Source organism: Galleria mellonella, unplaced genomic scaffold (genome assembly GCF_026898425.1).
Source record: "Galleria mellonella isolate WM207_F2 unplaced genomic scaffold, CSIRO_AGI_GalMel_v1 utg173, whole genome shotgun sequence".
Taxonomy (NCBI): domain Eukaryota; kingdom Metazoa; phylum Arthropoda; class Insecta; order Lepidoptera; family Pyralidae; genus Galleria; species Galleria mellonella.
Window position 1 is genome coordinate 1,297,610 of NW_026442016.1, and position 15,302 is coordinate 1,312,911.

Consider the following 15,302-nt stretch of genomic DNA (forward strand, 5'->3'; position numbering starts at 1 on the left):
GTAATTTTCATAGTTAGCTAAGCAGAGAGTATATTCTGTATTATTATTAGGTATTTTAGATAGGTCCACTTGTTGTGATACAGGAATAGAAACTTTGTTATTATAATTATTTCTTGTTATTATTATTATGAAACTACTTCCCTAACCCTCTCCTGGGATGAAGTACAAAGATAAATATTATTAGGAACTTGAGATCGCTGGCTATCGCTATGTTTTAGTTTATTTACAATTAAAACTTTCTGCAATTAGTAATAAGTTATATTTATTTCTCAAAGGCAAGAAAGCTAAAAAGAAAAAGATGGTATTTACTTTTGCATTCGAATACTTTAGAATGTATTTACAAATTTAAAAAAAAATCACGATTCAGTTAGTTATAAACGCTAAATTCGACTCAGTTATGAACGCTAAATTGAGACAAATTATTAATGTATTAAGTTTTTTTTTTTTAATTTTAAGACTGTGCTCCATAAAAAAATCCGTTTTCAATTTTGATAAAACCAGTTATTTTGTTTTCAAAACTTAACTACCGGACCGATTTTAATAAAATTTCTACGTGACAGGCCTGTAAGTATATCCCCATTCATATAAAAAAAAAATTCCAAATCGTTTTATAACTGACGGAGTTATGAGGTAACAAACATAAAAAATATATATAACCTAATTGAGAACTTCCTTCTTTTTGAAGTCGATTGATTAGCAGTCAAATATAAGTAACAATGGATTTTTTTTTATACTACAAAGGTAAAAAGGAAGCATAAAGCCCTTCTGATGGTAAACGGTCACTGTAGCCTATATGCGCTTGCAACACTAGGGGTTTATTTACGAAAAAAAAAAAACAAAACCAAATGGCATAAAATATTACACGGTAGAAACTAAATCTCTTGTTTTGTACTGTTTCGTTTTCCTTTTTATGACAAAAAATTTCACTTACTAACTCATTAAAAAGTTGTTTTATTGATCCTAACAATTACCAGGTAGAGAAGACAAAGCTGGCTCAGTGTAACATTACGAACTGTTTAGAACCCGGCGCTAAAAATATTTTTAATCCTTTCAATTTAATGTTTTATAAATGTTGTACAAACATTTATTCATAATACAAACATTCTTTAGCAACAAATATTTTTTTTTTTCATAGAGTGCAGTATTTTTTTTTAAGTTTGTACAGATGTAGATGTAAAACCTAAGTAACCCTTTGTCAACTTTTTACAATATTCATATAGATACAGTGAGTGTAAAAAGTATTCGTACACCTAGGGTTATAATAAAAAAAATACGAATTTGATAGACTTTCCTCTATTTATTTAATTTAAATCAATACTGTTAAATAGTTTAACATTCCCGCACTTTGTTTATGATAATTTTTGTTTTTTAAAAAAAAAATTATATAACTTAAAAATATTTTTACGTTAACTAAGCAAATAATGACAAACAAAAAGTATTCGTACATTCATTCTTTTTTAAATGAAATTCTGTATAAATCATTTATTCAATCGAATTTTTCATATGCCTACAATGCCAAGGTCATTTTTAATACGTAGGTATAGATATTAGACGTTTTAGTTGCACTCGTGACAAGTATAGACGTGTTTAGTTACAAAAATGGGTCGTAAAGCAAAAGAAACGAGTGAAGAGGAGAGAAAAATAATTATTAATTTGCATAATCAATGCAAATCATTATGTGAAATTGCAAAATTTGTCAATAGACCACGTTCAACCGTACAGACTGTAATTGATCGGTTTTCTATTACTAAAACACTAAAAAACAAACCCAGAGGTGGAGCGTCCATCAAAAATCACGCCTCGATTGGATTGGAAAATTTTAAATTGTGTAAAAAAAAATCCAAAAATTAGTGCCGCTCGAGTGTTACAAGAAATTAATAATATCAATGATTGCCATATTTCTGTCAGTACCGTTCGGAACGTATTACGTAGTAACGATAATCATGGAAGAACTGCGCGTAAAAAGTATTGGGTAAATTATATTAATAGAAAAAAAAGATTAGAATTCGCAAAAAAATATATTAATGAAAAAAATCATTTTTGGCAAACTGTTATTTACTCAGATGAATCGAAATATAATATTTTCAAATCGGATGGACATCATATGGTATGGAGAAAACCTAATATGGAATATAAGAAAGAAAATTTATGTCCAACGGTAAAACACGGTGGTGGGTCAGTATTTGTATGGGGTTGCATGAGTGCTTTTGGGGTGGGAAAACTTGCATTTATTGATGGAATTAGGGATCACAAAACGTATATTAATATTTTAAAAGAGAATCTTCTCTTTAGTGCAGCTCAAATGGGTTTTAACAATAATTGGATATTTTTACAAGATAATGACCCTAAACATAAAGCATGGAATACTAAAGCATGGATCCTGTTCAACGCTCCAAAATACCTAGAGATTCCTCCTCAATCACCTGATATTAATATTATAGAGCATGTGTGGGATTATCTCGATAATAAAATTCGAAATCGACCAATTTCGAGTAAAGAAACACTAAAAATTGCGCTTCGCGAAGAATGGGCATTGATACCGTCTTCTTATATTTTCAAACTAGTTGATTCGATGCCGCAGAGACTCCAAGCTATCATCAATGCTAACGGTGGTCCAACAAAGTATTAATATTTTTTTAATATTCATTTACTTACAAATTTTATAAGTGTACGAATACTTTTTGTTTGTCATTATTTGCTTAGTTAACGTAAAAATATTTTTATGTTGTATAATTTTTTTTATTAAAAAACAAAAATTATCATAAACTAAGTGCGGGAATGTTAAAATATTTAATAGTATTGATTTAAATTAGATAAATAAAAGAAAGTCTATCAAATTCGTATTTTTTTTATTACAACCCTAGGTGTACGAATACTTTCTACACTCACTGTAGATATACAAAGGTCTTTAAGGAATACTTTGTGTGTTACGGTTTGAAGGATGGGATATGGCGTGATTTTACAGGGTACAGAAGAATAACACCTGAGTCCTCAGGAATGGCAACGCATCATATCATCGGGTATCATGGGCGAAACAGTATACCTACTCTGTTATATTCATGGTACTGCTTATGTCTATAGGCGACGGTTACCACTTTCCATCAGGTGGGCCGACAGCTTGTTTGCCATTATAAGTTGATTAAAAAAACTCAGCTTATTTACTTCTTACTTACTTACGTTTATTCTAATGAAAAAGTCAATAATTCTTAGGTACATATAATATGTACAAAATTATCTTATAGTTTCAAATCTAGACGATAAAAATAAGCAACTTATCTACCTCCTTAACTCTCAAATAATGGAATTATTTTGAAGTCAAATAAAAAAGTCCGTATAAGATAAATACCTGAGTTTCTAACACATCATTTGTAAAAATTTGTTTATTTAACCTCCATATTTTCAACGTTAGACTGTTGGCATGATACAGGATTTAAAATTACAAATTTGGTATGTAGGGACATCTAGTAAAATAAAAGTTGTCCATTATTGAGTAAGCAGTGCACAAGAAGCATATTAACAATAATTATAAAGGACGTAGAGCATTAGCTCCACGTAAATAGTGGGCAGCTTTTTCTTTGCATGCAAGTGCACGTTCACTCCCTCCTATCTCCAGTGATACCGTAGCGGGATTAGCGGATATTCCTCGGTTGATTTCGGAGTTCATCGGCCATCTTCGCGTCCCCTACTCGATCGTAATTGCGAGAGTCATGCGAGTCTCAGCGAGAGAGAACGAAACCTCACTCCCCCTCTACCCGCCCGGGGCCAATACGTACTCATGAATTCATCAGTTCACCTCGAGCTGTCGTCGTGAGTGGTTGTGTTGTCGATTGTTATCGTGATTCTGTCCGTCTCTGAATTCGTGTGTTCTCTAGAATAAGCTAAAAACTATTAAAAATCTTTTTTAAAACTGGATAAACACTTTGGTGCGAAGACATATACGTGACCGTTAATAGTGTAGTGCTGTATCGTGACAGTGTAGTGGCTGGTCGCGCTACGTCGTCGTGCCTGAGTTGGCGTCGTCCCTCCGATTCTCGTGAGGTAAATGCCAAGACTCGTACGACGAGAGCGATCTTGTACGTGGACAAAAACCGGATTGCGGTGTTGTGATTATGAAGAAATATTTTTTCTAGAAAATAAGTGAAAATTCAATGAGATGAAATCGGTGCGAGTGCCGGTAAACCAAACGGTCCGCGAAAGAATCGTAACTACTTTGGTACCGTTAGTTGACGTCGCGGTCTCTGCTTGTTCACAGAGACATAGTTTTATTTTTTTTAACACGAATTAAACTACAATATCGTTGCTAAGTTGATACAATTTTATGCCAGTTGATAATTGCCCTAATCTAAGGAAATCTTAGCAGCATAACGTGTTTCAATGTCATACGATCTTGATAAAAGCGGCTACGTATGCGGAAATACACTGATACGCAACTTTATTACTCCACAGTCGTAGAGTGTTGAACATCTGGCCTTTGTTTATCATTTTATTTAAAAATAATTAAACTTATGTTGTTAAAAAACTTTAAGTCTGGCTATGGCAGATTGTGATTTGTAATTTACATATGGTTTTGGTGCCATTATTTTCTATTTAGGAAGTGTTTTTGAACTATGATGGTGATATAATGCGCTCCAGCAAGTCTACATGGGCGTGGCAAGTGGCCAAGTGCTCCAAGGCCTACGAGGACTGGTTTTTAATGTGTACGAATGTGGCCACTTGAAAAATTTCAACATCTCTGACCAGCGTTGGGTCACCAAGGAGCAGGTCTCACGATTATTTGCAGTTTACTCTTTATAAGTAAAAAAAACTGCAAGGGAATGAAGAAGTGTGTATACTTTACTTTCACTGAGAAACATGTATGGACGTTTTTTGTTAATACGTCAAACGCTAGACAACTGATAAATTGCCTAATGTTTAATAAAATCCGTTCCAAGAACCAGAACAAATATGGCTCGGCTACATGCATCTACAGTGATGACTGTGATATCCAACTATACGATTATAATAAGATTTGCGTACTAGTACCCTCCAGCTATACCGTTTAAAGAATAGAAAAGAAATATCTAGAAATCCAAAACAATAGTTTCTTTCGCAACAGATTTCCGCTTTAGAAATACGTCGGTTGTTATTGACAGTTTTTACATAAAAAAATCTTTAAAGATCCTTGTTTAGATCGTGAAGAATCTCATACGCAAACATTTGTAAGCCAGACAAGTATACTGTCACATAGTGGTGCTTTCTCAACATTGCTGCTATTTTTAGCGATCGTGATGCCATGCGCGACGCGCGGGGGCGATGGTGCTGCCAACGAAGTAGGTCGCGATATTTGCGCGCTCTACCTGACTGCACACACAATAAACAACTATCTTCATTATCAACATTAAAAAAAAATTAAACAGCCGGCAATACGCGCGTATTGCCCCTAGTATTGCAGGTGTTCATAAGCTACAGTAACAACTGCTTACTATCATACCGGTCATGTGTTTGCGTACCACCTCAGTGGTATAACATTTTAAACTATTGCACTATCAAATCATTATGGAACATAAAAAAAGATTATGCCCTACATATGTATGATTACACATTTTTCCTTTAATTTTAAATAATTGGGCTCATTATTGCAGAAAGATAGAGAAATCGAAAATGAAGGAAGGAGAATGTGGTGCAGCTGAAAATAATTATTATAATAGAAAAATACTTCCTAAGTCTCAATATTTTTATAAAAGCATACAAATATGTTGTAAGTCACGTCCTGTTTTATAAACACGGCAGACGGCAGCAGTTTACGTGACTGATGAGAAACGTCTGTATTCAGTTGGAATAAGACTGATGACAACTATTACTGTGGTAACGACATTACGTAGGACTAGTGGGACTAGGAATTAAAGACAGCGTAAGTATGAGATGAGATATTTTCCGAAATTTCGGGGACGAACGAAACAGAAATTTGATGTTAAAATTACATAATACATGCCGTTTAAAATTAGGATAGAATTTATGATAAATGAAATGTTAAGCTCCATTCACTGGAACGATTTCGGTACGAACAAAAACATGAAATTGAGCCCGAAAATTTGGAATTTCATTTCATGGTAGACCACCAGATGAATACACACAGAAGAAAAAGAACTAAAATAATATCCACAGAGACAGCAAAAAAGGATATTATTAATGTTTGTGGTGTAACACATGAAAAGCCTGAACCAGGATTAGAATGGAAACTAAAAACCTGTTGTACAGGCCCCAAATAGCAGGAAAAAGCCTAAGCATAATGACGATTAAATTCATGTCTTGAATTAATAATTACAATTACGTCAATGCATCTGTTGTTTCAAATTTAAACTTTATAGATAGATAGATATATAATTTATTTGTATTACTGACAACAGATACTGGTACATACGCAAAAAAAGAAATAAAAGAATATATCAAAAAAAGCAAAAGAAAAAAAAAACATAAGAGGTAACATTATTTTTACATTTCGTAAGTGGGCCACAGTAACACAAAATGGTCACAATTCAGTTAATTGCTTTGCCCTCAAAAGAGCAAAAAGCCAAAAGTCACTAAGAGTACCTATATTTATTAACATACTACCCATGAATACTTTTAAATCTAGATTTAAAGATGAGGTCTTATTTCCTTCGAAAAAATATAGGCATGCAATATGCTTTATATTTCATTCGTTTTTAGGGACATTTTTACAATTTCGACAATAATAGAATAAATGGTAAAATTGGAAAACCATACAGTTATGTACTTGTGAAATATAATATACTTGTTGAGAGCGATAATATAATAAAAAGACTACTGTCATTTATGATGTACGCCAAGACGAAAAAAATTCCATGGAAATCGTAAAGAAGTATTAAAATATTTGAAATCCAATCCGAAAGTTTGTGTTTCATTAAATATATTAGCAAAGAAAAACAAATAATTCATCCAAGAAACAGGTCAAATACTCAGAATAACGTGAGCATTCAGAAACTTGTGACTCATTTATTAATGGTACTTTTGCTAGTGAAATACAGCATTTTTTTATGCAACTTAGAATGGCAAACAAGCTGACGGCCCATGATATATCCCATGCGTTGCCATTCCTAAGAATTAAGGGGTTCTTCTGTACCCTGTAAATTTACTGCTATATTCCACCCTTCAAACCGAAACACAACCATACAAACACAACTGCTTAACGGTAGAAACACGAATGGGACAGAGGTACCCAAGCAAACGACTTTTGTACAGTCTCCCTCTTGTAATTAGCCTATCATAGGAAAAAGATCATTAAAAGATTCTTGTATTTATATGCCTAAAATTAAAATCGTATAAATTGAATATCTATGTATACAAGCTTCGTGATTAACATAACAAAATACATAACCTTATCCTTGAAACCGAGTTATTCAAGTACATTTAATTAATAAATATTCATTAGTATTATTCATAAAATATTTCTCTAAATATTTATAATAACTTATTGCTTACTTCTATTGACGAAACTAAATTTTACAAATAAATGGTCATTACTTGTGGAACATTTAATTTTAGGTCATCTCACTTCGTTTTGTGTTAAATATTTATTGACGCCGGTTTCTTTATTGCGCCGAAATAAATAACCAACATTGATCGAAGCGATCTTTGTTCGTAAATCGCCGATCGGCCCTTGTAATAAGGGCGTTGGCAGCGAACGACCGAAATATAGCGTGAAAGATAATTTCCCTGCGGTTGGGCCGATGTCGTCAGCTGATAGCCGGGGTTAATGACCTCGACTTTGTCTCTATGGTTGCGCATATCATCAATATATGAACGTCGGGAGGTCGAGGGGTTATCGGACATTTTTAGATCTATCTACTTACGATTTCTAACTGTTCTGTGTATGTGTTCTATATTACTGTATCTATATAAGTTGGTCCAGCGGTTAAAAGTAGGTAGATATGTTTTTATCATTGTTATGAATGTTATGTTTAAAAATACCTACTGCTTACGTTCGCAGTTGATAAAAATATGTTTCAACGTAACAACGTATTTATACTCGTACGTTGAACAACTGAAATAATTTTGTATTTAATTATTGACAGTATTGACATTAACTTACCTATATAAATATATTTTCATTCATATAAAATAAAATTTCCTTAAATATAAAATACGTAAAAAGATATGAATAAGTATTTCGCAATGTAAACACGAAGGTTTGGAAATAACGAACTAGGTTTGTATGTAGTTTATTGTAAGACTATAAAGCAGGCGGATACTAATACAATAATGAATAATTCATTGTAAACAACGTTATACTATTATATGTATTTATTACAATATCCACTACTTGCTAGCACAATGAATGATCGTTTTCCGCGAAGCAACTTATATCTTCTTACATTTATTTCTATAGAATCCTAGTTATTTATTTATTTTTTTCATTTTACGATTTAAGCAAGTACAAGTACAAAAGTCGATTGCTTGGGTACCTCTGTCCCATTCGTGGTTCAACCGTGAAGCAGTTGTGTTTGCATGGCTGTGTTTCGGTTTGAAGGGTGGGATATGGCGTAAATTTACTGGGTACAGAGGAATAATACCTGAGTCCTCAGGAATGGCAATGCATGGAGGTATCATGGGCAAAACAGTATACTCTGTTATGTCCATGGTACTGCTCATGTCTATAGGCGACGGTTACCACTTTCCATCAGGTGGGCCGTCAGCTTGTTTGCCATTCTAAGTTGTATAAAAAAATATAAGTGAAGCTGTCGAAAAATCTTCATAACACACAGCATAGATGCATAGAGCAACAAAACCAGCAGATTGTTTTCAAATCTGGGTACATATAAAACCGGTAATTTTTGATTCTATGAAATCCTAGTATTTGTAAAATTCTGTATGAGTATTTTGTATTTATAAGTATACAACTATATATACCTTTTTAGAAAGCCGGCAGCACACTTGTAATTTCTCCGATGTTGGAGATGTTCATAGGCTGAGGTAGTCACTTACCATCAGGTGAATCGTAAGCTCGTTTGCCCCCTGTGTTTAAAAAAATATAGAAGTCGCATGCCAGACTTATATGAATATGATTGAATGAAGCAACAAAAAAAACTTAAGTCATATAAAGTTCCTTTGAGCAAATCTAATACATAAGTCTGATAATAAAAATATAATCTAATATATTACATGAAATTTAACTATCTGTAGCTGATTTTTTTCTCCAAATGTATTTCGTGGAAACGAAATGTCAAAGGTTTCGCTTGGCAAACTGTTTCGAATCTGAGACGTGAAAAAACCAGCAGCAGAGTTTAAATTAATTTCAATTATATATTCATCACATCAGTCGTTAACTGTCCACTGCTGAACATAGGCTTCACCCAAAAAGGGAGATTTTATAATTATGGTTATTAAATAATATTATAAACATGATTGATATTTTTAGTAGTAGCCTGCCAAAGATATTAGGAGCGGCTAAGAAATATCTGGAGTAGGGTTAAATATATTTATTATAATTTTGTATGTTAGGACACTAGGTTTATAACATCGATTTGGCTTTTGCTGTTATAATGTTGTAATTATTTTTAATGAATAAATAAATAAAAATATATGTCAATCGTTCAGGAGTCACAAATCTGAATAGCGCTGTCAATGGCCTTATACAGGTCCTTTACCGTGCAACAAAAGAGAATTTTACGGGCATTGTAAGACCATTCATTCGTTTTAACTGCATTTGCAAACAATTGTTCGTTATTCTTGCATTGATTCAGTCTAAACAGTGTTGATTTTACATGATTATGGATATAGCAAATATTTTTAATTTTAATAATTTAACAATAATTTTCCTTGACATAGTTTTATGTTATTTCTATACAGTAAAAACAACTGTGACTAGAAAGTAATATTTTTAATATGACATGCACTAAAAATTTTCCCAATTTCTTCTGATATCTATAGTGAATATAAATGTCAAGCTGAAGCTCCAGAAATAGTTTCTACAAATAAAACAATTTGTTAGAATTATAAAAAATCACCACGTGGCCATTCCTATGGAGAAAAACATTTCAGTTAGTCATTGTTTCCTCTTGAATATATAATCGTAGCTTGGGCCTACTTCATTCACTGCTATACATGAATTGTTATGCATTAACCTTATGCATCAACCGATTTCCTGAATTTGAGGTCGTCTGCCTGAATGCATCTAATCAAGGTCGCACTACACTACGTATTCCTGTACGTGTTTTTAAATTAAGAAATTTTCTTTTTTCCGTCGGTTATCACTTCTTTTATCTTCGTGGCTGGTGCCTTGCTACATCGAATAAAAATTAATTAAGTAAACATTGAGAAATCACATATAATAGTGTTAATTTACAAGTCGTTGTAGGAGGAAACGGTCATCGTTACATCTTGGCCGGTGACGTCACATCCTCACGAACACAAGGTTACCCGTTCGGTAATTGACCAAGATTGGCTTACACGCGTCCATGATTCATAATTCACCCGAGATCGCTTCAGTCCGCCTGATTTACGCGATGTAATTCGCGAGTCGCGATTCTGGCATAGCAATTGTATCGTAAATTCTGCTTTAATTTGCAATTTATAGCTTGAATTTGTATCGTTGACATTTTGTTAAGATAAATGCATGTAGAGAATATGATCAAGACAACAGGGAAGATACAACGGGAAGGGATTTATTAGGAATGAGGATCTGACAGCTCCATTGCTAGCAATATACCCTATCGAGTTGACCTCCACGCCGTTCCCCCCGAAAACAATCGTGATTAATTCTTGTGGATCTCGTCACGATGGGCTAACTAACCTACATTCATCCTCACATATCGTCCCTCACTCCATTAAAAATAACAAGCAAGGTACCAGAGACAAAAGCATAAAAAAAGTTTATATGTCTTTACACTTTTCTAACATCATCTACTTTGGTTAATTTATCGAACTTTTCTCGTTTCTCAATAATTTTAATATTTAAATATGCAAACCCTTTGATAATTATCAGATGCATTGTGCTAACTAAATAATTAATTTTATTATGTGACGTTTAAACTAGTTTCGCTTTTTAGGGAACTTCCATTATCCTCTTGCTCATTGTGTTTGTTCATACGCTATTTTGTAAATGTAAACTCAATTACATTTTTGTCTATTCTTTTATTATAAATATCTGTTACATATTATATATGAAAATACTAGCGTTTACCTACGACTTTATCCGTTTCACTGGGATATATTCCTTGACCACAATAAAAAGTTATCTATATTCTTCTCCATCCATACTGTATATATATGTTAATTTTTTTTTGGTATATATATATATATATCAAATTTCACAGTGGTTAAGGTACTAGTAACTTACAGACAAACGACTCATTTTCACACTCATAACATTAATAAGAATTCTAGAGTAATCAGAAACTAATTACATGGCTCTTGGGACATTATAATAAACTCATCGCTATGGTTAACATATAATGTTATCACAAACTTCATTATGGGCCTTTGATGTGGGTAGGATGAGTGCGTCGTTGCCGCTCTACCCTACACTGGGACCTAACTTTATTAATTTCAATCTCCTCTTTGTTGCGATGGGAACAACCAATCGAATTATATATCGTTTGGCGTGTACTGGGTCTAGGTTTGTTATTCAGATATACTATCTTTGTTAATTACTTTTTTAATAAGAGTATTTTATGTAGTATTTTCTGAACTTATTGTTTTTTCACGAGATTCTGTAACAACTTTAAATATAATAACTCTACTCGACCTCTTAAATATTATGTAATGTCTCAATTTCTGATCGAATTCAGAATTGAACGTTGTTTTAGTTATTCGTAGTATTAAAGAAATAAAAAAAAAAAAAATTGGAGCAAATAATACTCTTAATATTATATCAACAAGATGACGATTTTGTAACAATAATTTTGTTATATCTACCTAATAATTATTGTTATAATAGTCAGTTTCTATTTTATAATATCCGGATTATGAAAGCCCATATAGTTACGCGTTTTATGTTTCGTATGCACTAAGCTACTTCTACTTCCGGGTGCGCGCGCGCAATTGCAAAACTACTCAGTGGCCTCAATAACTCAGATCACGGTCACTGTTCAAAAAATATCTCACAGTCTTGCCAAAGATGCACGTTTATACATCATATAAAAATAAATGTAATTGGTCACAATAATGAAGTATTAGAATGAGAAAGATTCAACAGTTTTGGTTTCAGTTTGATCTTGCGATTTTTTGGCTGGATATACTGCTTACGAAATACATAGACATAAATTTGAGATACTTACCTAATCTCAATGTTTAAGTTTCTCATGCACTATTATAATTTGAATTTTGGTATTCTTACTCACTGATAACAAACTCAGGAAAACCTTGATTAATCATTGTTATCTAGATTACTTCATGTCGCTGTAGGTGCAATACGTCTTTCAACGTTACTTATAACAGGTTGTGCTAAAGATTTACCGAGCAAACGGTTCTGCGGTCACCGTCCACTTTCACCGCCCGCCATCTTGTCGACAGAACACGGACGGCCATGTCGTGAGTGTCGGTGCTTGCCTCCAGTTGCTCATTGAGGAATTGGCACGCCTATTGTTACGCATCGTCTAACATGACGTCACGCAATTCTCGTCTGTAAAACATTTATTGGAAGTCATATAACTAAAATATTGTTATATACTTCACACTATAGGTATTATCTATAATACCTAAACAGTTACACATTTTTATGTTTTTTTTAGTTGAAGAAATAACAAATTATTAATGTAAATTTAAGTTAATGTTAATTTAAGTCTAAAATACTTATATAAATAAAATATATTGCTTTAAGGCCTTTTAAAATTATTTTCCTAATTAAACAAGTCAAAAAGTGTCTGTTTACGCGATTAAATTTTAAATAAGTTTCGGATGAAAATCTTACAGTATTTTGCCTACGTACAGAATAATAAATATTCTTGTACATATAAACGAAGTACGACTCGTTGGGTATCTAAAATCCGGAAGCATAAAGACCACAAACTTTAACATTACTGAAAAGGTTTCTCTTGTACTGTTTTGAGAATTCTGAGAAAACATCTCGTGCCGAGCCCATTTTCAAGCAAACTGTTATAATTAATTAATAAATTTAAATGATTATTGAACGATTATCGTTTGTTACAGGATCAAGGATTCAAGGACATCGAAATGTACATAATATCGTCGTGTTATTAATAACAAAGTAAGTTGTATTATTATTTATTGCATAATTATTACGTTATATGATAGGCATCTCAGCGAGCTATGGAGAAGACTCAGAGTTTCTTTGCGTTGTGACAGAATCTGAAAAGAGAATATCCGCTAAAGAACCAAAGAGACCGACATAGCCCGAAGGATAAGCAAGCTGAAGTGAAAATGGATTGGTCACATAGCTCGAAGAACCGACAACCGATGGAGAAGAAAGGTTTTTGAGGGGCGAACCTTTACGGGCTAACGCAGTGTAGGACGAACTCCACTAGATGGAGTGACGACGTCATAGGCATTGCAGGAAGTCAGTGGATGCAGGTGGCTTAGAACCGTATCCTGTCCTTATGACAGTCTATGGTGGAGGTATAACAGAGCTTAAGCAGTGGGCATATAATAGCTGATATAACGATCATGATAGGTATACTTCCCTATTAAAACATCACCAAAATCTAAGTGCGGTTGCCAACCTACCTGCCAAGCGTGGCAACTACCGGGGAAGGCCTACGTTCAGCAGTGGACAGCTAACGGCTGATATAATAATAATGATGATAGGTATAATGTCTAGAAATTTGAATATCTTAAATCTCAATCAGGTTTGGGTTATAAAAAAGCGACATTAGACTATTCCTGTGCTGTCCTGCTGGTATGGTAGGTAGGTGTTGGAAATAATAAACAATAATATGTGACACTGCGACTCACACGACCACCCGCTCGAACGTCAACCAGAAGAGTGCCTGGAACGGGAAGCTTACGGTCTAATCTGAATTTTAATGAGCACATCACAAATCTTTTGATTTTAAATGCTGTAGCCATTTGCCACAGGTATTTAGACTAACGTTTGGCCTAAACTTTTTTTAGATTTTAAAGAGAGAGTTGTCAGTGGTATATTTTAACTATAATAATATTTTTTGATTCGCCTTCCTAGGGTTCTAATAATAATTATAGCTAACATTTAGACTATTATTCAGCCTCACAACGATTTCTTTGTCCAGTTATAATTTAAGAATACGCCTTTGTTCAAAATACATATTGGATTCTTAATGCTTTTTTATACATTGTTACTTATTAAAGCCTTAAACAAAGCATGGCATTTATGTTATAAAGTTATAATACAAACTGTAGTTGAAACAATTAAACGTAATAATTATAGTTTACCAGTTTTGGATTTCTTTCAGACTAGCGATATTCTTTCAATAAACCTAAAGGTATTAAGAGATAAAACAATACGTTTTAATTTAATCTAAGGTTTAACATTATCAGGCAAGTAAAATAGTAATTTCCATTACTATTCCTATTATTTAATTACCTTATGTACGCACTACCTACTTAATTTACAAAATTTTAAATGATTCTAACGCCATTGTATATAAATTTAAACTAAATTTATATATGACCAATATGAACTAAATTAATAAGGTTAGTTCATATTAGTCTTCAGAATAGTGATTCACTATAACATAAAATTGCAGTTTTTATAGATAGAGATTGGCAATTTAAAATCAATTTCAGTGTTATAATACAAATAACAATTGATGAATTCAGACAAGAGTTTAGATCTGCCGGATCTACCGTTACTTTATGCGATAATAAAACCGGATATTGGATTAGGTTACGGGACTAGGAAACCGGTCTGTATGCGAAGGCTAATATAAGCATTGTTATATTACCATCAAAGATTATTCGTTTCGAAAATTTCATAAAATGAGCTCTCATCCCAAAGTAATAAGAATTCCATATACTTCCGAGAAACCAATAAGTAATACAAGAATTGAATGAATTACTTTTTTACAATTTGCATTAACAGGTTTAACATGATGCTTTAATAATTTATCATCAAAGACAATAGGGCTACCATTAATATAGATACAAGCGTACCTTATGTAAGTTGATATTTCGATAAATAATCTAGTAGGTTGGTACAACCCTAACTTGTTAATTATAAAACGTCCTGTTATTTTGTACAGTTTAAATTAAGCATTAGTTATACTTTGTATATATTTTTTCACTTGTTACCTACTAGTTTAAATGTAATATGATTGCCGAATTTCATACAATACGACAACAGACATACACAAGGCATACAAGCTTCTCCG

General features: G+C 32.9%; 1 protein-coding gene across 1 annotated transcript in view; it reads left to right on the top strand.

The window, feature by feature from the left end:
• The first annotated feature begins 3,778 nt into the window (after window positions 1–3,778).
• Window positions 3,779–15,302, top strand: part of LOC113515352 (uncharacterized) — a 76,746-nt gene continuing 65,222 nt past the window's right edge. Inside the window, exons 1-2 of the mRNA XM_026899521.3 lie at window positions 3,779–4,038; window positions 13,147–13,204. The gene's annotated coding sequence lies outside the window, so the exon portion shown is untranslated. The remainder of the gene's footprint in view (window positions 4,039–13,146; window positions 13,205–15,302) is intronic.